At 49.6% G+C, this 24,155-nt stretch overlaps 1 protein-coding gene across 6 annotated transcripts in view; it reads right to left on the bottom strand.

Moving 5' to 3' along the window:
• Nucleotides 1-24,155, bottom strand: part of Eri3 (ERI1 exoribonuclease family member 3) — a 138,701-nt gene that overhangs the window by 1,491 nt on the left and 113,055 nt on the right. The gene's annotated exons all lie outside the window — the stretch shown is intronic.

Raw genomic sequence — 24,155 nt, forward strand, 5'->3', positions numbered from 1 at the left:
GGGCAGCTATCCAGAACTTGTCCTGAGAGTAAGCCTAGCACAAAAACTGATCAGCTGCTCAACCTGACAGGCCCTAACCCACCTCTCTTTCCACTCCCTTCCCATTTTCCTTCCATGTTCCTGGGCCATAACCAGGGCCTCAGTCCCCATCAGCCCCCAGGGATCGATGCTGTGATTGCAGAAATATTGTACATCGATGTTGTAATCAAGTGTGGGGGACTGGTAAGGTCAGGGTGGGGTCAGGAAGTCCCTTCAGTCCCCTTCCAATGCCGCCCCCCCCAAGCTCACCCTGGCTAGGACCATGGCCTAGACAAGGGGAGGCCTCCTCCGCATGCCCCACACCTGGGCTCAGACAAACCTGTTCTAGTCAGCCCAGAAACTAGCAAAAAGTCAGATGGAGCTCTTGTGTCACAAAGCGCAACATGTGTGTGCCTGAGGTCTCAGGAGGTGTGGGAGGGTGACACCTTGTTCCCCCAGGGATTCGGGAGGCCACAAGGCAGAATGGTGAGAAGACAGATGGGTGGGTAGTGGCGGCCATGGCAACTCCAGACGTGACCCATCCCCGTGCTTTATGGGCCGGACACGGGCCCCGCTCAGCTGAGGCTCTGTCATTTGTCTCCCTTAGTGTGGGAGAGGGTAGAGGAGAGAGGGGATGCAGCAGGAGGAGCTGGGCAGCTGATGGGATCAGGACAGGAAGGCGCCCAGGGAGAGGGGAGGTGGCTCACAATGGGGCCGAGATGCTGTGAGCCACTGGAGGGGCAATGACAAGAATTCTCTTCCCAAATAAGCCTAGCCCTGTCAGGGCAGCTCCCATCCTCCCTGTCTCCTGTACTCTGGGGACCATAGCCACTGTGCATATTAAGAATAAGTCCCCTCGTTATCTGCAATTACCCAGCGGCCACACACCTCATTTCTTCCAGCAGAAAAGAAAATTAGTTTTCTATTGACTTCATCTGGCTCCTCCCTCATTGCCGGACAAATCACTCAATCTGCCTCCCCTGGCCCAAGTGAATGGTCCCAGCCCAGACCCCCAGGCCACCAGCCAGCTGGCAGGCAAGCGCTGGTCTACTTGTGCTGGGAGGGGCCATACACCCCAGCCTGACCTTCACTTCTCCCCACACTACTCACTAGATGACTTCACCCAAATCCTGAGCTCCCACTGCCCTGCAAAGTCACCCCTCCGGTCTGGGCCTCTTGAACTCCACCCCATGGCCCGTCTTGTTCTCTAATCATCTACTTTCCTTCATTCGGCAGCAGCCATCGTGAGTCATCACCTTTTGTTTGGATTATTACAAGTCTGTCCTGCTCTCTCCCTCTAATCCATCCTCATGCAGGCAATGTGATCTTTCTTATACACATCTGACCATGCCCTTCCCTCCGTAAACCCCTCAGTGACTCACCCCACCCTCTGTTTAAAGTCTCCACTCTTTAATGTGGTTCACAGCCTCTGCCATCCCTGCTACCCCTGTCTCACCCCGGCCACCCTCCATCCCCCAGTCTCTGCATTCCCATCTCAAGAAGCCACTTAGTATTTTCTGAAAGTGACAAAGTGGGCTTTGGGTTCAGACAAACCTGTTTTAGTTCCGACTGCCCTTATGGGTTGCACTGTGTGTAGACGTGCAGCAAATGCTTCATTTCTCTGAGATGGTCCTGTGCTAGGGCTAAGAATAGCTACAGTATTACTGTGAGTGCTGCTTTGCATAGCTGGTCTTTCTGCTCAGAACACCTCCTCTCTTCTGAAGAGGAGCTGGGGTGCTAGTTATCTGGTGGGAAAGTACACTGTACAACACCTGGTACACATGGCAGACAGGCTGGCACACCTGTTGAAACCAATTGTCCTTCACTCCAGGACTCTGACTACTCCACCCTATTAACTGGGAATTCTAAAGTCTGATTTGTTGCAATTGGTGCACGACAATAAAAAAGATGTGGAAAGGAAGCAACTATCCCAGGTTGACCTTGCACGTCAGTGGACTGGCAGTTATCTGCTGTTAGCTCAGGGCTTTTTCTTCCTTGAAGGCAATGTAAATTACTGATCAGCTAAAAAAAAAAAAAAATCAATAGCACAATTAGAAGGAAACTTGGGATGGCTCATACCTGTATTCCTAGCTACTCAGAAGTCAGAGGTTAGGAGGGTTGAGGTTCAAGGCTAGTTGGAGCAAAAAGTTCACGAGAGGGCTGGGAAGGTGGCTCAGTGGTAGAGCGTTTGCCTGCAAGCCCAAAGCCCCGGGGTCGATTCCTCAGTACCACATAAGCAAAAAGAAAAAAGCCGGAAGTGGCGCTGTGGCTCAAGTGGTAGAGCGCTAGCCTTGAGCTGAAGAGCTGAGGGACAGCGCCCAGGCCCAGAGTTCAGGCCCCACGACTGGACCCAAAAAAAAAAAAATAATAAAAAAAAAAAAGTTCACGAGATCTCATCTCAACCAATATAAAATTGAGCACTGTGGTGTGAGCCTGTTATCTTACCTACAAGGGAAGCATAAACAGAAGGACCGTGGTCTAGGCTGGCTTGGGCATACATGTTAGACACTACTCGATGGATAGACCAAGTAAAAAGGGCTGGAGGCTTGGCTCAAATGGTATAGCACCTGCCTGGCAGAAATGATGCCCTAAGTTCAAATCCCCATACCTCAAAAAGGAGGAGGAGGAGGAGGAGGAAGAAGAAGAAGAAACTTGGCAGAAGAAGCACCAGAGACCAGTCTAGGGTTATTCATAAGCCAAATGTTCAACTGCTTGAAACTCCAAGGCCACCTGGGTTATCAGCCTTGCCTTCTAGACCTCGTGCTGAGTGAATGAGACCACTCTGAGGTTCCTATGGCACAGCCCCTTGGGATGCCACTGAGAGTTCACACAGAGACAACCCCTGGCTGGCAATTATACTTCAGCTGGCTGCACTAGTCTGGGAACCGGAGTAGAGGACAGGCTGTTGGTGGAGAGCTCTGGTGTGGAGTCTCCCTCCATAACCTTCTCCTCTATGTCTTCTCCTCTCATGGGAGGACCTCCATTGCTTATGAAAATTTAGGGTAGTGTTTCTTCCTCCCTCTTCTGTTCTTTTGTGCCAGTACTGGGGCTGAACTCAGGGCCTTGGGCTCTTTTTTGCTCAAGACTGGTGCTCTACCACTTGAGCCACACTTCTACTTCTGGCACTTCTGGCTTTTTGGTGGTTAACTGGAGGTAAGAGTCTCGGAGACTTTTTTTTAAACCCAAGATAGTTTCAAAGTAGGATCCTCAGATTAAGTAGCTAGGATTACCTACCTGAGCCATCAGTGCCCAATTTAGGGTAAGATTTCTTAAAGAAGCTGGGCATTGGTGTTTCACACCTGTAATCCTGTAATACTCAGGAAGCTGAGATCTGAGGATTGTGGTTCAAAGCCAGCAGAGGCAGGAAAGTCCGTGAGACTCTTATCTTTAACCACCAGAAAACCGGAAGTGGCACTGTGGTTCAAGTGGCAGAATGCTGAAGAGCTCAGGGACAGAGCCCAGGCCCAAAGTTCAAGCCTCATGAGCAACAACAACAACCACCAAAAAAAAAAAAAAAAAAGAAGTGGAAAGAATTTATTTTAATTAGAAAAGCACAACCTCAGAAGAAATGTTTCCCTTATTAACATAAGCAAAACAGCACATTAAACTTCGGTGTGGTCTTGCTAGTGCTGCCTTCCCATGACTTTCAGAACATCTGGCTACTGAGGCGGCTGCAGGTAGCCTCTGGGAGTTTAGCGCAGCTCTGTGGACAGAGGCAAACACGGGGAGCAGATCAGAAACAACAGTCTTGATGCACCGGGCTTTCAGGATGAGCAGAGCAGCTGGCACCCTGCCGAGGCAGTGCTGCCTTCGCAGCCGCAAGTGTGTATGCAAGGTGGATGAGCAAAGCACTCAAGAACTCATGGAAGAGTGGCTTTCTAGGTTTTGCCAAAGAAGAAAGCTGAGAAGAGAAAGCTGTATACTTTAAGACAGTAGGGTGTGGGGGGGGTTCACTATTTTCCACCCGTCCCCCCAGATTGCTAGTGAAAAAAGACGGAGACCTGTGCTAGGTTTCTTCATAAACATGCTGTAATCCTTTCTTTTTTCTTTTCCCTCCCTCCCTCTCTCTCTCCTTCCTTTCCTCCTTTGCTTCACTCTTTTTTTGGGGGGGGGGCGTTGTCCAGTCGTGGGGCTGAACTCTGGGCCTGGGCGCTGTCCCTCAGCTCTTCAGCTCAAGGATAGCGCTCTACCACTTGAGCCACAGCACCACTTCTGGCTTTTTGCTTATGTGGTGCTGAGGAATCGAACCCAGGCCTCATGCATGCAAGGCAAGCACTCTACCACTGAGCCACCTTCCCAGCCCCTTCACTCCTTTTTTTGTGTCAGTACGGGGTCTTGAATTCAGGAGCTGGATGCTGTCCCTGAGCTTTTGTGCTCAAGGCTAGTATTCTACCACTTGACCCACAGCCCCAGTTCTGGCTTTTTTTGGTGATGGTTAATTGGAGATAAGAATCTCATGGACTTTGCTACCCAGGCTGGCTTCAAACTGTGATCCTCAGATCTCAACCTGAATAGGATTATAGCTGTGAGCCACTGGCACCCAGCAATTCTTTGCATATTTTTTTTTAAAATGCTCTGCAGTTTAAAGGGGCGGGGGAGGGGAGGCACAGGATTGGAAGTAGGGACTGGGCCAGGAAGACCTTTAGGGGGAAAAGGATCCAAGAAACCCTTAGAGCCATTCATTCATGCACTCAGTTCACCAGCGACTGTGCACTGACCCCTTTTGTGTGTTGGCAGGGGTCTGTAGTTCCCTGTCCTCAAGGAGCTAAGAGACAGCCCTGTAAGGGGTGTAGTACTGAGAAAAGGAGCCCTGGAAATATTACTTAGTTCTGCCTGAGGATCAGGAATGGATTTCTGGTAGAACAAGCTAGGCAGAGGTTTCTGATTTAGCAAGTCAGGGTGACATGAAGGGGTGGTGTCAGTATAATAAAGAGTATAGATATTTTTCTGTAGGAGGTAAAATGTGGAGAGTCCAAAAAATTAAGTCTAGTAAGTGGGTGAGGGGTAAGAAATTAAGGTATGAAGCTGGTGAAGTTAGAAATGGCTCACTGGAGGAACAAATGCTAAATTAAAGAGCTCAAGATTTTATCATTTTCCTGCAGAGGCAGTAACAAGTTTAAGGAGGGAACAAAACCAATCTGTGTTTCAGAATTACCTAAAATACCAGGTCAGGAATTAAAGGGCTAAATGTGAAGGTAGAGGCAGTATAAGCAGACAGATACAGATGGGGGAAGAAGATGGAGTTTTTAAGAAACAGAATGAGGAGACTGAAGGACTGGCTTCATTCACTGAGGTAAGAAAGCTTTGGCAGTGAAGACCTTAGTTTTGAATGAGTTATGTAAGATTATATGGGACATCCAAACTTATCAGGCATTTTCTTTTCTTTTCTTTTTTTGGGTCCAGTTGTGGGGCCTGAACTCTGGGCCTGGGCGCTGTCCCTCAGCTCTTCAGCTCAAGGCTAGCACTCTACCACTTGAGCCACAGCACCACTTCCAGCTTTTTTCTTTTTGCTTATGTGGTGCTGAGGAATCGAACCCAGGGCCTCAGGCTTAGTATGTGGCTGAGAAGGGCTTCTTTATCCCAATGTTCTAAAACACACACACACACACACACACACACACACATCTACCTACCTCTATCATACACACAATTCTCATACATGCATGGGTCAGTGGGAGTCAGGAAAGAATGAAAGAATAGACATGAAATGATTGAAGGGGTCAATCAAATTGGGGAAACAGGAAGGGCAGCAGGTGGCAAACTGCTCACCATAAGAGGCTAAGAGGCAGTATGGCCCAAAGGAACATGCAGACATATTCTGAGATCCACTGGAGTGTATCTGTAGGCTCCTGCCTGGTAACACAGCTTACCAAGTGGTCTCCTGAAACTGATGATGCATGGGGCCAGAGTCCATAGGACAGGAACCAGCAAAGAGGTGTGTGATGAGGAAAAGAATGTAGGGAGCAGGAACCATGCATGAGACAGCAAGAGCCTTAGGTGTCCATATTCTAGAACCTCATTTCATTACTGTTTCTGCCTCCCTGCTTGCCTGTCAGGACATCCTGCCATCAGTAATTCCCTCAGAGTAGGTTAAGTGCTGTCCCAGCCCCGTGTGAGGACATACTTACACTAAAGAATTACTTGTTGTCAGGTGCCAGTGGCACATGCTTACAATCCTAGCTACTCAGGAGGCTGAGCTCTGAGGATCTGAAGCTAGCCCAGGGCAGGAAAGTCTCTGAGACTCTTATCTCCAAGTAATCACCAAGAAGCTGGAAATAGAGCTGTGGCTCAAGGGGTGGAGTGTTAACTTTGAGCTGAAAAAGCTAAGGGACTGGCATGGAATTCAGACTCCAGTAACAACTCACTCTCCATCTCCCTTTCCCTCTCTCTCCCTCCCCCCCCCCCCCCCAGCCTCTCTGTCTCTCTTTTAAAAACCACCAAACTTACTATTTATCTGAAATTCAAATTTATCGGGGCCCTGGAATTTTAATTGCTAAGTCTGACAACTCAGTGATGATGGGGGGACCCAGCTGGTGGCAGCGCAAGGTGCAGTCTCAAATGCAAGCTCCAAAGAAAGATGGGCGCCCAAGGCAGAGCAGTCAGGACTGAAGCAGCAGAGACTCCTTCTAGCCTCATACTCTGAGTTCTCATGCAAATGCCACGACTTCACTTCGTGAACTTGAGCAAGTTTCTGAACTTTAACTTTGCTTGTTTTGGTTTTTCTTCTTTAAAATGGGAATAATAATTATAGTAGTTGCTTCCCTCGAAGGATTGTTAAGAAGATGAAATAAGTTCTTTAGCTGCAAAGTGCTTAAAAATAGTTGTTCCAGTACTATTGTTATTTCAATAATGTGCAGTAGGATCCTGGTGTCCCTCATTGTCCTGCCCCTGCCCTAGTCTTGGCCCACACATCCCGACTCCCCATCCGCAGCCCCCACCCCGTTCTCCCTGACATACTGCCAGACATACACTCTTCCCTCCGGTCGTTTTCTCCTCTTCCCTAGACAGGGTCCTTATAGCCTCGACTCCAAAGTGACCCCTTCTTTCGGCCCCTCCCCTAGCCCCCTCCACGCCACTGAGGTGCCTGGAGGTGCCACAGGGCTGATGGTGAAGGATGATGGTGGCTCAACAATAAGGGGAAAAGGCAATTTCATCTTGATTAGCAGGCGATTTCTCTCTCCGTAATAAGCGCGCTCCAAATAATTAGCGTGTTTTACGTAATAATGAAATTACAGAAATGCAGTCCACTTATTCAAACAACTCACCATTACCATATTTTTAAATATTAGACTTAATTAGAGTTTATCACTTCAGAGAAGTATGCGGACCGAAGATGTTTTTAAAAAAATCCTCATAAAGTGTTTATTAAGCGCTGGTAAAGCTGGGATAATGATGTGTTTGGAAATTAAGGCAATCAAACACTTACCGCAGCTCCTGGAGGCCGGGCATGGAAATGAGGCCATTACACGCCCATTACCCGCCAGCTCACAGCCACTTGGGGGGGCGGGGGGGGAGGATGCGCCTGGCCGAGAGGGCATGGTGCCCGGAAATGCCTGTGCCAACCTCCAGAGCTGCCTGACCAGTTAAGTATGGCATCAAACCCCTAAAGTTACTTATAACACATTTGGCTACCAGGGTCCCAATTCAGGCTTGGTGAGGCAAATAACTAGAGGGTCCCAAATACCAAACAAGAAGCCCCAACCCACCCTGATCCAAACTCCAAGGCCTGGCAGGACATGACAACTCTATTCAAACCCAATGAGCCATGGTCACAGAAGCCAGGTTAGGCAGCTGTGGAGGTCCATGGGAGGTGGAGGAAATGATACCTACTGCTCACTCAGTTCTTTCCCAAGAAAGCTACAGAATCACACCAGGTGACCACTCCTAAGACTGGGCCACACAAGAAGGGGTCACTAGAGTGGAGGAGGAAGCTGAGGACTGAAGTCAGGAACTAAAGAGACACACGAGCCAGGCCAGGCTCTGCTACCACAGAACATGGGTCAGGGAGAGCAAGCGAGAAGGGTGGCAGGAGAGGGTCTGATGGCTCCAGGCCCCATTTATCCCAGTGAATAACTAATTTCAGAATTTATAGTGCTGGGTTTTTGTTCTGTGGCCATTTATATCTACGAGGAAAGGAAATGAAGAGGCAGCGTGGACGCCACATCTTTCTGTGTTATTGCTTGTCTGCCATTTGCAAATCATTATTAATTGTGGGCCCTGGTGGCAGGCTGGGTGGGGGCCGGGCTGGGTATATCCACATAGCTCTTCATCAAGGACCCCAGCCGCTGCCCCAGAGAGCCAATTACCCCGCCCTGATTGGGATCAGATAAAGAGGGAATTTTTACAAATTAGGGAATAAATAGAATTTCCACACAGGGCGCGGGCAGGACCTGAGAGGCTATAATGAAAAACCATCCGTCACCATCAGTGCGGCCTGGGCACGCAGCCCCGGCACTCCCTCCCTCATGGGCTCAACCCTAATGCTCAGGGGCCTGGGCAGGCAGGTCTAAGGACAACTCAGCTCTTGTAGGTCTAGAAGTGGGAGAGGAGTCCCCAGGGGAGACTTGGTGACCCGGAGAGGCTCAAACACTGGCTAAAGCTGCCTCAACCTTTTCCCCATCTGCCTCTTCTAGAGGTCTTAGTTAAGAGACTGAGGCATTCTGAGAAACATCAGAATTGGAGACCACAAGGCAAAGACCACATCTTCGTCCCTACAGCCATGGCAGCTGTAGGGTAGAGCCCCAACCCCCTGGACCACTCACTCTGGGCTCCCATTAGCACTCCTCCCCTTGGATCATTAAATATGTATATCTTATTACACGCCTTGTTAGAGTATCGAGCTCTATTGACTGATGATAAATCCTGAGCCTCGTCCTGGCCATAAATTTATCTGGAGATGATGAAGACTCAATAATCTAGTCAGGCAGATAATATCATCGGGCCTTAAAAAAGATCATTACATTATATGTCAGAATTAAAAGTGAAATACACCGGAGTAAAAGAGTGGCTGCAATGGCCATTACAATGGATACCCGCCTCCCCCAGCCCATTCCCAGCCCATGCCTCATCCAGGTAGAGGGGTCAGGCAGCCTCACCTGCCTCCTTGTGGTGGACTGCAACAACCAGTAGAAGAGCAGAGATAGATATCTGGCCTGGGAGGTTGCGGGAAGAAGGTAGCTTCAGAAAACAGCTGAGCAGACCTGCCTTACCTGGCAGCCACCTCTACACCCCCCAACCACCAACCTTCCATAAGACCTTGTCCCTGGGGGACCCAGATGAACCAATCTTCTGGGCCTTTCAGGAAGGTATCAGGGACTCACCCTTTCTAGGTGACCTGAACACTCAAGACAGAACTCCAACGATTCTTTCCAAAATGGGGACCCTGAGATTCAGGAAAGTTACTGCAGCCATGTGTCTTGCTAGAATGTTTCTGTGGGCATGTTGTCAATGCAGCTCGGCACTTTCCTCCCAAGAGGCCTGCTGCCCACCCTGCCATCTTACCCTCTGGGCAGCTGTGTTGCCAGCCTCTCTGTCTTTGACCTTATCACTGATACCCTACTGGACCTTTTTTTTTTGTCCTACCAGGTCTACAGAAACACCCTAAACCTTTTAAACATCCTACTGTTCTCCCTTTGACGTACTAAATCTAAACATTCCTAGACTCTGACAATGATAGACTTTTGCTTTCACTCATTGGAACCTGGAAGCCATTCACATCTCTACTCTCTCCGTGTACATCATTCCTCCTGTCCTCGCTTTATCCCTTTGGACTGCACATTCTTGTGCCATGCTGGCAAACCCCACTATGCCCTAGAGGGGTCAGGGTTAACCCTCCAAATTAAGAGACATTTGGGGTGATCCTGTCACCCTTGCTAGTCATTAGGGTAGAGGTAGGCAGGGATTCTGGCTGGTGAAACCTGAAAGTTAAGTTTATGAAAATCCTTTGAGGAAAATTTCTTCACTCTTATGAAAAGAAGCATGAGGGGTGAGGGGAAATCTTTATACTGTTGGCTGTTTCTGCAGATGTGACAGTGTCTGGGGTTGCAGAAGCCATCTTCCAGTTGGAAGGCAATTAGCCAGTGAAGACCATGCTGCAGCTAAAAGTAGAAAAGTGGGGGGAAATGTGGATCCTGGATGCAATGATGACATGCTAGATCAATCACTTCACCTCTAAATTTCTTTCGTAAGATAATGAATCCCCTTATTATTTAAAGTATTTTAAACTGGACAATCTATGGCTTATCTTTTTTTCATAGTTCAAAGTGTGCGGACATAGAATGTGAAGAAGGGAGGGAATGGACTGTATGATGTAGAACCCACTCACTGAACAGGGCAAGGGCAGAGAGGATGCTGCTACTCTAAGCAAGGAAATTGGTCACCCTTATGCCCTAGAAACATTTGATCAAATGCTGTATTATCAAAATATTCTATATGTATGTGTGGGTACATTCACAATGAAACTCTCTTATAGGATCATATGAAGTAATAAAGATTGTTTCTTGCTGTATATTAGAACTCAAAAAAAAGATGAAAAGAAATCAAGTTTGGACTAAAGTCCACGTGAAGACAAGAGAGGGAAGACAGTATTACAGGGAAAGGTGTTTTGGCCTGCAATGTCAGTTGACTAAAAACCTCCACAACTCCAGAGTCTTCAGATTCAAGTTGCTTTTTTTCTGGCCCACCATGCCTAGACTATTTTCATGGTCAAAAATAACTGCTGAAGATATACCATCACATCCACATTTCAGGAAAAAGGAAAAGATAGGAGAGATAAGAAGAATACTTCCTAGTGGTTCTCCTCTAAGTATCACTGCTGAAGGTCCAAGGCACCACATTTTCTTTTATCTCACTGGCAGAGTTTAGAGACAAGGCCATACTTAGCTGAATGTGAAACTAAATAAGCAGCTTTTAGCTGACTGTGGTGGCACACATATGTAATCCCAGCACTTAGTAGGCTTAGGTAGAAGGGTGGTAAGTTCCATCCAGGCCAGCTATATACCTATACAACAAGAGCCCATTTTAAGAAAGCAAACAGTCTTTTAACTGGGTATTAAATGATGTCTTGGGGGTGGGAGGGTATAGCTGAGGAAGGATGGTAGGGGGAAAAACAGAGGAGGAGGCAACAATGCTGGATAAGAAATGTATTAGCCGGGCGCTGGTGGCTCACGCCTGTAATCCTAGCTACTCAGGAGGCTGAGATCTGAGGATCGCGGTTCAAAGCCAGCCCGGGCAGGAGAGACCGTGAGACTCCTATCTCCAATAAACCACCAGAAAACCGGAAGTGGCGCTGTAGCTCAAGTGGTAGAGCGCTCGCCTTGAGCAGAAGAGCTGAAGGACAGCGCCCAGGCCCAGAGTTCAAGCCCCACAAAAAAAAAAAAAAAAGAAATGTATTAATTACCTTGCTCATGTAACTGTAACCCCTCTGTGCAGTATTTTCACAATAAAACACTTAATTAAAAAATGATGTCTTAATTACAGAGAGGATCTATTCAGTGAGGATAAAGGAAATTGAGTATGTATCATGTAGTTTTGGTGAAGCAACATAATAGACACTTGTCTTTGAAGTTGGAGTTCTAGGGTTTATCATTTCAAACTTTTTCTTGCCAATATCCTCAAATCTGTTCCTTCTGCCTATGATCCTCTTGCCTGGAAATCCCCAAACTTCCTTTTCTCACCATGCATCTGGGTTGAGTTTGCCTGTAGAACTGCTAACCTACAGACCAGTGCTACTTACAAGATCAGCCATGGCCTCCTCCAGCTACAGAAAACTGCCCAAACATCCTCATCATTCCCATTCAATGTGCTCTCTTCCTTTACCCTCAGGACAATGCTAAGTTTCTCTCCTTTGCCTAAGAGTCAAGTTTCCCACACCATCAACAAATATCCTAGCCCTCTTGCCTGGACACCATGAGACAGCCTTGTCTCCTACTTCACTGTAGCTATACCTTGTTGCAACCACACAGTCTTCTCTTCACCTCCATCAGAGGGGACCAAGCCTGCAATCACTTCCAAAGCCCATCCATCTTCCTCCTCTGGGCTATGGCGTCATACCCAGCACCTGGCTCTCCAGGGAATAACGTTCTTGTGCCCCTCCTCCCCGGCTCTCCTTGCTTTCAAGCCAGCCCCAATGCTTTCACCTGCATCAGCTTCTCCACCTAAGCAGGACAAGAGATGAAATAGCTCCTATGGGGGGAAAAAAACCTCCTTTTAGCTGCTTTTCCTGCTTGGCCAGCACCCAAGCTTTCCTCTCTTTCAGAGCTAAGCCTCAGAGCCACTGACTTGCACCCAAGGCCTCTTTTCCAAAGTCACTTTCTCTAAAGACTCCTCACTGCTCCCTCCACTGTGGCCTTCGGGGGCTCCTTAGCTTTGACTGATACTCCTTGAAGCAACCTTCTCTTGGCTTCAGTGACATTCCCTTTCCATCCTATCCCATCCCACCCATCCTGGTTGCTGGAAATGCTGTTCTTCTGACAGCCCCTTAGATAAAGGGTTGCGCAGAGCTGTCATCTGCCCCTCCCCTTCGCCCTCTCTTGTCTCTTCCTCAGCAATCTTATCCACCCCTGGGGTTTCAGTTATCATATAGTTTCGAATAATTCATAAACATATATTCACACTTCCACCTTTGTGGCCCAGGCCACACCATCTCTCATCCAGGTAAAAGCAGCGCTCCCCGCAAGTGTCCTTTCCCACCACAGACTTGGTCATTTCACTGCCTGAGACAATGGCAGAAAACAGGGAACGAATGGAAATCACAGTGAAAAGAAAGCCAGGCCTTTCCCTTAGTCGATAGTACAGAGCCAATGTTAATTTCCTCATGCTGACAACTGTACTGTGACTAAGCAAGATGTTAACATTAGGGAAAGCTGGGTAAGTGAAACAAAAATCGCTATAGTTCAAAGTAAGGAAGTTTAATATACACTCTTGTGAGGCTTGGGGGATCTGACCCTGTTTACTCCTCTGGCTCATCTTTCTCTCTCTCTGGGCCTACAGGAAGTTCAGGTTCTTGACCTTTTCACATTTTCTTCCTTCTGTCTGGAAAATGCACCCTCACCTCGGGAGGACCAGGCCGCTCGGCTCTGATCCCTCTGGGGTATCTTACCTGCGTGTTCCCTCTGCAACCAATGTGCCCTAGGGGCTGACTACCTCTATCCCCTCCTGCTAGACCCAGCCGCCTTGAGGGATTATTTACACAGGGGCCTCTGCTACTATGTATGGAGTGGATGGAACAAAGGCCTGGAGGAGACAGGAGGGTAGAGCGGCATGAACACAGGTGAACCTACTCTTACCTGGCATTTGCCACCCACAGCCTCTGAAAATCAGCTGGTCTTTGTCTCCAGCTTTCAAAGTGCAGAGGCTTCGGCCTCTTTCCCGTCTCCTCCTGACATCTTGGTTTCCTCAATATGCTGTGCCAGCAGACTGCGTGGGACCTCATCAGTTGTAGGGGTGGTAGTGGTGGCATTAGGGCTCCCCAGTCCTAGGCAATGATGCCTGGGAGAAGCACCCAGCTACGCCTAGGGACTCTGGGAAGGGTAGCTGCCCTCCCTAAGCCCGGTCCCACCTGGTAAATATTTCATCCTCAAGCTGCTCAGCTAATCCCTATTAATTTCAATACTGCCGCCTTGCCTGGCTCAGCTCCCAATGCATTATTTATCCCCTTTGTTTGTTTGTCGCTAACAGGTGGGCCCCAGTGGAGGCGCTGACTGGGGACAAACCCACTCCATCACAGTGTGGCTGTGAATTAATCATGAGAACTAATGGGAAACACCTCAGCTCCAGGCACTTCCTAGCCACCTCCGCCTGCCCTGGCACCCAGGGGTGGGCCAGGGCCATCTCAACTCAAATTAACTCAATTCAAAACAGCACATTTTATTTATTATCTGCCTACACTTGTCAGACACTATGCTGTGCTTTGGGGATACAAGGTGAACAGAACAGATCTAAGTTCTTGCCCTCAGGGAACTTACAGTCAAGTGGGAAGAGAAGCATTAAACAACTTTGAAGCAAGTAATTCTTAACCTCACAGTGCTTCAATGTTGTACAGGGCAGGAGAGGTCAGCAGGGAGAGAGGTTGTAAGCCTGAGTCCAGGGAGACAGATGCTTCCCACAGCTAACAGGGCTCAGCCGGGGGCTACTCTGTTAGATGATTTACCTTTGTCCTAAGGAGTCAGCCTAAACACCTGCCTGTCACTCAGAACACCTGGATATAAAAACAGGGTCACACTACCTGGGCTGAGTTGAGTGAGTTGATTTCTCATCCTCTTGCTGTGGACTTCCAGAGGCTGTCCCCGATCCCAGGCCCACTCTTTCAAGGAATGTCAGGTTCCTACTCACTGCTTTTTGCACACCCTTGAGGTGACCAAGACCATTAACTCTCAACTGTGCACACCAAGGAACCCAGGTGAGCACTTGGCCTGTGGCTTTCAATGTGGCTGCTCAGTATCTGGAAGACTTGGGTGGGCCCTTGGAAGGACAGGGCTGGATGTGGCCCCTTGACCCTGGGTAACACTCAGCCAAAAGTGCTCATCTCACCTCCCAGGAAGGAATTCCACTTGCCTGTGGAACATTTGCTGAATGAACAACTGAATAAAGTAAAGGCCCTACCACCTCTCATGCAGCTCTTTCCCCAAATATGTCCTTTATAGAGACATACTACACAAAGCAGCTAACCTGTCCTTAGGGTTTTATAGTACTTAATTTCTGTAAGCTTGAGAGTCAGGCTCATTTTATTGTTTGTTTATTTTTGGGGGGGTCAGGTCATGGGGCCTGAACTCGGGGCCTGGGCGCTGTCCCTTAGCTCTTCAGCTCAAGACTAGCTCTACCACTTGAGCCACAGTGCCACTTCCGGCTTTTTTCTTTTTGCTTATGTGGTGCTGAGGAATCGAACCCAGGGCCTCATGCATGCAAGGCAAGCGCTCTACCACTGAGCCACCTTCCCAGCCCTCAGGCTCATTTTAAAGAGAAGGAAACTGAGGCACATGGGGAGAATGACCTACCCAGGATCACACAACTTGGAATGGGTGAGCCTTCACCAGCCTGGCTCCTGGAAGGGAGAGATGCTCCCTCTGTGGCTATTTTCAGGTTGACTCCAGGGAGCCTCAGAATGATACGAAAAGGTGTCTCATTTATGAAGCAAGTACAGCTCTGCCAGAGTGGAGGCCTCGTAGTGCACATGCTCAAGGTTTGTAATTCTAGCCAAAGTGGCCACTTTGAAAATCCATATGTCTCGGGGCTCCCCGTACATCATGGTGTCAAGTCTCGGAGCAGAGGCATCCATCAGCAGCTCCTGAACACCATGGTCTGTGTGCCCACACGCCTGATCCCACCCCAGTGATGCTAGAACAGAACTACCTCACCCTGTGCAAGAGTACACTCCTGTCCCAGCCAGCAGGCCGGTGCAGCTGAGCCTGGCTGCATGTGCATGGCCTGCCCCACCCTGCTGCAAGTGCCTCCTTCGCCCTGCCTGGTCTCTGCAAGCCTCTCTTGGAGCCAGGCAGCCAGCACAGGGGCAGCCTCGATAACCTGCTAACGCGCTGCCTATGCTGTTCTTAAAAATTTATGACTGTGCAACATGAAAAATCCGGCTGAGGTACCATCATTAGCGGTGCTGCCGCCCTCCCCCACCAAAGCTGCCCTCGTAAATTGAGATTTATGGCTGCGGCAGGCGGGGCGGGGGCGTGTGCAGCGGAGAGGATGTTGTGGGGAGATGGGAGACCGATGAGGCAGCTGTGGGGCTAGGGGCTCCCCCCCGCGGCAGCTCCAGCTCAACACAGGCTGTGGCAGGGACACCTTCGGAGAGTTAGTTCAGTCTGGTCTGGGCAGGGTGACAGACTCCCCATACTGGTGGAGGGAGAGGGGCCCAAGCCAATCACCGACCTTTTAGGTGTACAGGACCAAACTTTGAGATCCCAGGTGTCAGATGTCAAGCCTAGGTCTCTTGGTTGGATGGATGGCCTGAGCAGGGCGGGAAAAGTGAGGAAGGGGAGGGTAGACCTAAGGACCGGGGACTTCCCCAATCAGTAGCACCTGGTTTGGGTAAGGAGAAGAATGCATTTCCTCCGTTGGAAGGGCCAGGGAGAGGAGACCAAAGGCAGGTGTGCAAGACTGAGGCTGCTCACAGAGCCTCCCACTCTAGGAGCCAGGATCCACTGGAGAGAAAAGGAGGTGATCCCACTGCCTACTGGTCCCCCTCCCTCCACAGACCCTCCTTGTCACCTCCCCTCTGCTTCCTCCCCTGCTCACTTAGCCCTGTCAGCCAGGCCATTATGAAATTGGGGTTTCATTTACAGACTAATTAAACATTACAGCTTGTTCACAATTACAACGTGGGGATGAGGGAGTAACTAATTACGGAAGAAATGAGCTAACATTTATCTCTGCTCCCACCCTCCCTCTCCCCACTGCCCCCCTCCAGCCTGGCTTCCTCTCACTCCGTGGTCAGTGCCAGTTCTCTCAGCTTATTTCTTATAGGATGGGGGGCTTTAAGGGCCTGATACCCCCTACCCGAGACCTGACTGCTGTTCCCAGTCAGAGGAGGGACTTAGCACCCAGTGTTCTCAGCAGGGGACAGTTAGGGCTTTTATGTAAGACCTCATGGGTATGACTAAAGGAAGGCGCTCTATGATGGCATGTGTGGCCCTGATATCTGAGGGGAGGTGGGGGAGGGCACAGACTGTGCTTTGGGCTCTGTATGCGACAGTGCTGTGGGGCTCTGTATCTTTATCTGACTGGCAAGGTTTTGGCATGACTGCTGCAGATGATTATCTGTGTGATAGGGTATGAGTGTGAATGAACCATGCCCTCACCCCCACCTCTGGACAGGATAGAAAAGAACTAAGCAGCTGATGTGCAGGCCTGGGATATAGCTTTAGCAGCCCAGGCCAAATTTCTGGATATGTAGCCCCATTCACTCTCCTGCCTCAGAAGCAAGAGGAGCAGGGTTACTCTGCCTTTGGGCTCAGCTGGCCTGGCCTTGGGCTCTGGCATGATGTACCCTCTAGGGCCCAAGGAGCCTCCTGGAGGTTTGGAGTGCCCCCTGTGGGCAGGAGTCCTGGGGTCTGGCTGGCCTGCCACAGGGTTTAATAATAGTAACAGCAAGTGTAAGCGTTTCCATCCTTTCTGCCTTTGGGCAGAAGAAGAAAGGAAAGAGGAGGGAGAGGAGGGAGTGGAGGGAGCCAGCTGAAGGGAGGCTTTGAGGCCTCAGAACTCACATCAAACGGCCGGATCTGGGCCTAATTGTCTGACCCCTGCCCCTGCCTTCAATCAACTCAGCGGCTCCTGCCCGCCCCTTGCCTAACTAGCAGCCATGTTCTCCTCATTAGGACAAGCTCCCCTTGCACACGTGTCCCCGGACATGTTCCCAGATCTCCACCCTGCCTAGTGGGAGGGTACAGGAGGGACCCAGTTTGGGAGGGGGCCCTCAGTCATAGCTGACTGGTCTACATCAGCCCATCTCCTTGAGCTTTAGGGCCTGCCTGGTGCCATGTACTGTGACATGTTCCTGGGCTAGCTCTGCTCCTGGGTGCCTTCTGTCCTCCATGTGTCCTTGCAGCAGCCCAACTATCTCAGACACACAGCCTGTGTGCAAGACCTCTTGTCTCTTGTCTCCTTTAACCTGGTTCAGCCAAACCAAGGGCCAAGGTCTGTGTCTATAGGCTGGGAGCTGAAGGGATACATCTGCCTACTGTCCAGGAGAGCTCATTCAGTGGATCTAGGCATAAGGAGGTGTTGGGGCTAAGGGCATAGGAGTAGAGTAAGAGGACTGAATGATGAAGAGTACAAAGCCTAAATGAGGAGAAATCTGTGTTTAAATCCCAGTGCTCCCACTTGCTTGCTATGGAGCCTCAGTTTCCTCACCAACAACAGACATCATAGCCTTATCACAAGGCCTGAAATGCAGTGAGACAATGGAAACAAAGCTCTCTATACTCCATAAATGATGGAGAATGAACATGTGTGATTCAGACAGAGCAAACAAACTCCTCTGTTCTCAGACTTCAGGTCCCATTTTGCCCAGCTAGGGCTGGGCTCAGGTCAGCCATGTCCAGAACAGGAGGCACTGTAGGAGGGATCCAGAGCTCTGCAGTAGCATGGGAGCAGACCCAGGGAGCCCTGCTAAGCACTCAGGCTGCAGACTAGGTGTGGGCACAAGGATGTCATGCAGCAGCTTCAAGGTAAGGAAGCCAAGGGCCTAGCTTACAGAATGCCAGCTTGCACCAGGTCAGATGAGGTAGGCCCGGGAGAAGGGTTTCTGTGAATACCCCTGGAGAGAAGGCTGCTCTAGGAATTGATTCTCAGGGTACCAGGCTTGTTCAGGATAGGGGGAAGGGTGGGCCTGGTCTGGGCCCTGACATTGTCTCTCACCTTAAACCAGTGGTAATGACTTGCAAATATTGATGAAAACGCAAACTACAGAGATTGTATTTTTCGGGAAGTGAAGGTGGGGAGAGGGGATAAGGAGGGAAATAAACTGAAATGAAGTCCAGTTTATCTTATATCTATGGTTGCTCCTAATCCTGCAGCCCAAAGGAATCCAATGCAGCCCCTTATCTGCCCTGTCAATCACTCAATCACCGCCCAGTGCTTGGTGGGCACCACACACCCTCGCACATGCTCACACACGCACACTCTCTGACTCTTGCTCCACACTCCCGCCCACCCCTAGCCCATTACTCCTCTGAGTAGAAGCAGCCAGCACACGGGTCCTGCCAGATGGATGCAATTTGCATAATATCAGCAGCGGAGGCTGCAAGATCACCAGGGGTCAGGGCGCTGACATCCCCGCACAGTCTATCTGCAAGTGCTAATTTGGCCAGCATTGATCTGTCTTTCTGATTTCTTTGTCATTTACGTCTGCAATGGTTTGACAGGAGATACAGAGACAGACAAGGGGAGGCCAGGCCGGCCTGGGGCTAGGAAGGTAGGGAAACAAAGATTCTATTTCCCAATACATCACCCACTCGGAACACATATATACATAGACTTAAACCTTCCTTTATCTGTCAACGTACCCATCATCTATCTCTCCCCCCACCCCCCTATCTGTGGTTGCTACTGAAAAATACAGCCTGGTATCTGGCAAGAACCAATTCCTCAGACGTCCCTAGGGCTCCAAGTATCAGCTAGGAAGGAAGGGCCTCAGTCACTATCTAGACAGGCCAGTGGAGACCTTGTAGAACACAAGATAGTAACATCTTTTTATGGCTAGCCACCCTTGGCTTATTACTTTCTCAGGGCCATACCAGCAAGAACAAGATGGGGAAGATACTCTAGTGCTATTTTCTGTCTGTCTCTGCTGAATCCTCCCCTCCTGGCCTTAAAGGTGATCAAAGCCAGGGTAGTGCTAGTGGTTAATGGTGAGACACTTCTTGGGGACAGATGGGGAGAAACATATGAAGGTTTATGGAGGCCTTAAATCAGTATTTCACCATCTCAGCTCACCAGTAGCCTAAACACTGTCTTGCTAATTCTGAACCCTAGCTCGGCGGAAGCAGAAAGTCCTATACCTTATTAGATCCAACTGCCACTTGCTGACCCGCATCAGCCAGTATCTGTCTTGGGAGGGGCTCACAAGAGATGGGGCACTACCAAACCGGGAGATGCCATGGAGTCAGAGGAGAGCAGGACTACAATTTTGGGATACAGAAGTCTTCTGCAGATTGGGGGAAATGGTCATTGTCAAGGGATGCAGAGGGGCTTGAGCATCCCCAGGGGCATGAGACCCTTTCCTTGGCCTCCCTCTTGGCACCTCCTCCTTCCCCTTGCCTATGGTAGTAGTAGCAGGGTGATCAGAAGGAACTCCCTGCTGGGCAAGAGCGGAGCTGGCTTTTGGTGTGTGCTAATCCCAGGCCTGAGGTCTTCAGAGGGACCTGGGAAACTTCAAGGAGGGGAAGGCAAAGCCGTACTGCAGATGAGCTCATTAGCCAGCACCCCTCCCCCTCCCCACGAGGAGGAAGGCGGGCGGCCCAGTGAGCGTGGCGGCAGAGAAAAGGCTGTCACTGTCCTTTCTTCCTTTTGGTACAAGCATCTCCCTGAGCCGACAATTCTCCCACAGTGACACCTCTCACGGGCACTAATGAGATCTGTGTCGCAGAGTTAATGTGTTCTGACTGGACTCTGATAGATACCCCATTCCTTATGGGAGACCACAGGCCAGGACTGCCCCCTGGGGCCAGGCCCCCACCCTGCCACCCACCAGCCCAGGCCTCTTGCCTAACTATGCTGGGCAGCAACTCCTGAAAATCCTCTGGTCTCTCTCTGGTTGTGTGCCTCAGGAAGACCCTCTTCAATCCCATAGCAAAGAGGTTAAGTTTGCCAGCAGGACCACCCAATGGTGCATCAGAAAAGGTTTCAGTTATTCACCCAGCCAGCGGAAACCAGCAGTCTGTAGGGCCACCCTGTCAGAAGAGCAGGTGAGCTTTTACTGATACTTCCTGTGCACATTTCCAAAAGAAAGGAAGGAACCTGGGCTCTGCCTCAGAGAGGCCAAGTAGTAGGGCCTGCCCAATTATTGCCTCAGCAAATGATATGGAGTCAAGAATGACTTCTGTACACTCACACTTGGAGGGCCAGGAAAAGTCCCAGAGGAGGTGGCTCCTAAAAGATGGGCAGTATTTTCCTGGGCCAAGAGGTAAAGCGGAAACTGCAATCCCAGAGAGAGAACTGTCAGAGTCAGAGTGAGGCCTGGCCAAGCAGGCACAGGGCCCTGGCTCTAAAGGTAACCATAGCAGAGCTAATAGATGGCAATGCCTCTTTTCCTTTCCTCCTCAGCTGCCACGCTTTGTCATAATGTGTGTGTTTCATGTGATGCAGAGGGAAATGAGGGAAGTGAGCCTGTCTTTGGCAATACCATCTCTTGGTAGCACAAAGACAAATACCATAAAAGCACTGGATCAGCACTGATTCTTAACTCAGGCTTACACTTTGGTGAACCTAGGTTTGAATCCGACACCCCAACTCAACTGGCTGTGTAACCTTTGGCAAGTTACTTATGTAAGCCTGTTTCTTCATCTGTAAGAACAGAATGAAGATGCCTGCCTTCACAAGAGTGTAGTGAAATGAAATGCATTAATATAAAGTAACATCAGTACTCTGCTGACCCTATGTTGAAATGAAAAAAAGGGCCACTCAGCAGTCTCCTGTGGAGGTTACTCTGCCTCCGTGACTTTGGCCCGAACTGAGGATGCTATCAGAGTTCCACAGCCTTGGAAGTCAGTAGCTGTACCTGTAGCAGGCGATTCTTCCTCCTATACATCCCACTCCAGCTCCACCCTGTGTGCCACATTCCCTAAGCCAATCCCGCATGCAGGAGGAAGCGCCTTGCTAAGATGTCCTGCTTATGAGCCTCTAACAGTCTTTTCCCTCGAACAGTGCTCACCCACCTCCCAGCCTCCCTGGCCATCCCTGAACCAATGTTGCCACCAGGCTCCAGGGCCAAGCCTTTAATTCCACTTGTGAGCTATCCGGGGACAAGGGCATAGTGCCAACTTTAGCAAGTCATTCCTAGTTCTTGTCATAGGTCCTGACATATAGTAGATGCAAGGTGAATGTTTAATGAAAGAAAGCTTTCCCTGCTCCTTGCCTCTGTTCTCATAGCCACTACCCTGGCTCTGAGGTACCCAAGCCCTCCTGCTTACCTTACTATACCTTCCTTTTGGCCTCCCTGTCCACAGACTCTTCACTAGTCCTTCCTAACAGAGTAACAGATTGCCCAATATGAAGTAACAGATTGCCCAATATGAAGGATAATTCTGAGTCAGTCCCCTTTCTAAATCCTCCTATGGCTCCCCTCCAATGTCTCACCAACCCTCTCCCAACCTACAGCTCTATCTCCCAGCAAGCCTCCTCCTCCCTCTCAACACCTCCACACCACTAATATCACTCCTCATGGCACTGTGGGAGAACCAAACAGACCCTAGAGATGGCTAAATGTGGGGTCTACATAAGCCTCACCCAGCAGTACCCAATGCTGTCTAACCACCCTTCCACCCCCCCTTCCCAACACATATACCACTCCCTACTCCAGGCTGGCAGCTCCTCACACAGTTAATTAGCACCATGTCACTGAGGACCAGCCTGAGTGGCCAGTGACAGGAGCTGACCCCTGACCCCGGGGCTAGGAAGCAGTCCACATCAAACTCTTACAGCGCGACCCTTTTAGCACGCATAGTAACTCAGGGCACCGCCAGCTGAAGCTCATTAAAGCTGTCTCTCTGGTGCGAGGGCCATTAACCTCACTGCTCAAAATCCACACCTCCCCTCCCCACCTCTCCCAGCCCAATTAATGCCCTGCATTCTCCCTCCCTTCCAAACACCCTCACCCACACCTCAGAGCCAGCTGGGAGTTGGCAGGGCAGCCCTCTTCATTCCAAGACTACAAAGACCAAGTGCCAAGAACTACCAATGCCTTGGAAGCCTCTGGTGTTGGCAGGCTACAGAGAGGGAGCTCCCTGAGCACCTGTGGTGAGCCAGGAACTGCCCCATCCCTCACACAGGCCACTCCCTAGACCCTCTCCCAATAACCCTGCAAGGCAGAGAGCACTACCCCTCACCCAAAGTCCCAGGGTTGGACGTGGTAAAACCAGAGCTGCCTCTTCATTCAAAGCCAAGACTTCATGTCACTCAGAGCCTTAAGCTCTCCCCCTTCCCACAAGGGAGAGATGGACCTTAACCCCTAGTCAACAGGAGTGAACAGACAAGAGGGTTGCACTGAATCTCATGGGGCAACAGAATGGGTAGAGGAAGCTACTTCTTACAAATGCACCTGGGACATAATGCACCTGCACTCTGAAGCAGGACAGAAAGCTTAAGACCTTGTTGGGTGTGTGACCCAAGACCTGCTGTTTCTCTTACCACTAGACTCCATTTCTGCTAGCTCTTTCTCCTCCAAATGAATGTAGGCCTTCTCATTGGTCCTTTCTCTTGGTGTCTCCTTTGCCCATCATTCTTCTATTGATTCATTTATTCACCCAGCTTTTCATATATGCCTCTATAAGCACTTAATAAGCAACTATGCTAAGAACTAATTTGTGCAGCACAAATTGCCTGATTGTGAATAAGAGCTCTGACCTTGTTCTTTCATACATATGTCTCCTCAAAACCCCAGGGGGTATAAAATCTATTTTTTTTGGGGGGGTGTGGTAGCAGAGATTGAACTCAGGGCATCAAAAAATGACAACTTTTTTTTTTGTTGTTGTTGGTCTTGGGGCTTGAACTCTGGGCCTGGGCACTGTCCCTCAGCTCTTCAGCTCAAGGTTAGTGCTCTACCACTTGAGCCACAGCGCCCACTTCTGGCTTTTTTTGTTTATGTGGTGCTGAGGAATCGAGCCCAGGGTCTCATGCTTGCAAGGCATGCACTCTACCACTGAGCCACCTTCCCAGCCCCCACAAATTACAACTTTTAATCAGGAATTCAAACTGCTTATTTCTGTTGATTTTCTGTAAATTTTTATACTCCAGTATTGGAAACTACTTGTTGATATCTAAACCTATTCTCTCAATATACTGGGCTTTCTCATGCCCCAGGCCTTTCTACATGCATTCTTCCAACTTAGAATACCCTTCCTTCATTTTTCTGACTAGCAAATTTTTATTTATCCTTCAAGGATTTCAAGTGTCCTCTTCTCTGAGAAACTTCCTTCTGACCTTCCTCACCTTGCTGGGTTTGTTGGCTTATGTAGATTACACCAAAAAACCTCTGTGGGGGAATAGGAACAAAGGAGGGTACCCCCAGGTCTCGAGGTTTGTTGGCCGCTTCCTCTTTTTTCCTGGACCCTGGGAGGTCTTGGGGTATCTCAACAAGAATGATATACGGCATCCCAGCCGTATATTTACATGAGATGTAAATTATGAAGCAAAAGCTACTTTGACAACTGAGAACAGGAAAAACCTCCCTTGAGGCAGTGCAGGTGTTTTCATCATCAACTTTAGTATACTGACCGGCAAGCACCTCTTTTGGTCTTTTGTCTCTTCCCAAGATATAAGCTCCCTCAGTATGCTCAGCACCCAGTTGGCACTGATGAAAGTGGAATGGACAAAGGGGCTACTGTGTACAAGGTGTTTCCAATTTCCTGCAATCTCTATGAATGATACCTTCCCCAAAGTAATCAGCTCATGGTGCCACTTAGGAACACCTTGGATCC

The sequence above is a fragment of the Dipodomys ordii genome, unplaced genomic scaffold, assembly GCF_000151885.1.
Source record: "Dipodomys ordii isolate 6190 unplaced genomic scaffold, Dord_2.0 Scaffold33, whole genome shotgun sequence".
Lineage (NCBI taxonomy): Eukaryota > Metazoa > Chordata > Mammalia > Rodentia > Heteromyidae > Dipodomys > Dipodomys ordii.